The sequence below is a fragment of the Plasmodium malariae genome (assembly GCF_900090045.1).
Source record: "Plasmodium malariae genome assembly, contig: PmUG01_00_24, whole genome shotgun sequence".
Taxonomy (NCBI): domain Eukaryota; phylum Apicomplexa; class Aconoidasida; order Haemosporida; family Plasmodiidae; genus Plasmodium; species Plasmodium malariae.
The window spans coordinates 3,349-5,022 of record NW_021638296.1 but is presented as its reverse complement, the minus strand read 5'-3'; positions in this window follow the sequence as shown (position 1 = coordinate 5,022).

The window sequence follows — 1,674 nt, the reverse complement described above, 5'->3', positions numbered from 1 at the left end:
TTTTTAATATTTTTTGTTGTCTTTTATTTCATTTTTGTAAACACAATTTTCTTCTTAAGTGGTAAATCTCTTTTCAAAATAGTAAAATATGTTATTAAGTCTTATTTTTAGTTCCTGTTTAATAAAACTATAAATCACAGGAAAAAAAAAGATACTTGTTTGCATTACAAATATATTATATTATTAGTACAATGCATAATAAATTTTTAAGAAAAAATATAATTTTGAAAAAAAAGACGTTATCAAATGATGAATAAGAAGATAATGTAAAGGAAAGAAAAAAAATATATAAACATCACTTAAAAAATATTAGAGAAAATACAAATTTCCAGAAAATATCAAGACTAATTAAATTAAAAGATATGAGAAATAACTCCAAACAAAATAATAATAATTAAAACACAGATTAATAGATATAAATAAGAATAAACTTATTACCAAAGAGATAAGTCCTACATCAAATTACATAAAAGAATACAGAATATATATTTTGAAAAATGAGTATTGTATATATTGTGCTATATAGATGGAAATAGAAAAGATAGAAACTTAATTTAAATATTTATAATGAAATACATTTACGTAATTTAAATATATTAATTGTCTCCTCACATTTGAAATTATTAGTCTTAATTCTCTATTACAAAAAAATTACTGTATAACGTTTTAACTTTTTCTAGTATATGTAATGTAATATTAATCTAACATTTCTAGATACACTAAAATATAATTTATCATCAAAAAAAATAGTTAGCACCATTATTAAGCATAATTATTTTCTCCAAAAGAGTATTCATTTCAGAGTTTAAAAAAATTTATTGTATTCTTAATGATACTAAGTACTGGAATAATATTATTGAAATATGTAGTATATATGAAATCACTAATATATACTTAATTATTTTGATATGAAATATGAAAATTAATATATATTCTTAAATTTTAATAAAACTACGATATATTTTTTCCAATATCTATTATATAATGTTTTTTTAATGTATCTGTTTTTATATAATATATATATATATATATATATATATATATATATGCATTTAATAATACTAATTATTTATGATATATATATTTACTTAGAAACAAGTTAAATATTACGAGAATTAATGTAAATTTTTTATATATGATACTTTTATTTGGATGAATATGAATAATTAATTTAAACTTCCACGAATATTTTTATTAGATATAAAATTATGTAACCGCACATTTGGGTTTCCCTTTTTAAATATACAAATTTTATAGGTGTTTTCACTTCAAGAATACAAAATTTAATATAACATTGCATAAATGTTCTAAATATTCGAAATATATTTAACGTGTAGCTTGTATTTTTTGAAACAAAGAAAAATTTTACCTTATTTTTATTTTTGTTTAACATTCTATAATTAGTATTAAATTTCATATAAGTTTAATTTTTTTAATTAATAAATAATGTTTAACAATTATAGTAAGCGTACAGAACTATTTTTTTTTTTAGGTTAATGAGAAGAAAATTAATAGTTATATTTGTAATATATATGTCAGTATGTGTATTCAATGTATATATATATTTTTTATATTAAATACAAAATTAAATCATTAAACATTAAAAGATCAATTTTATTATATTTCTAAATGTTATAAATAACAAAAATTTTTAATAGTTCTATGGGGAAATAT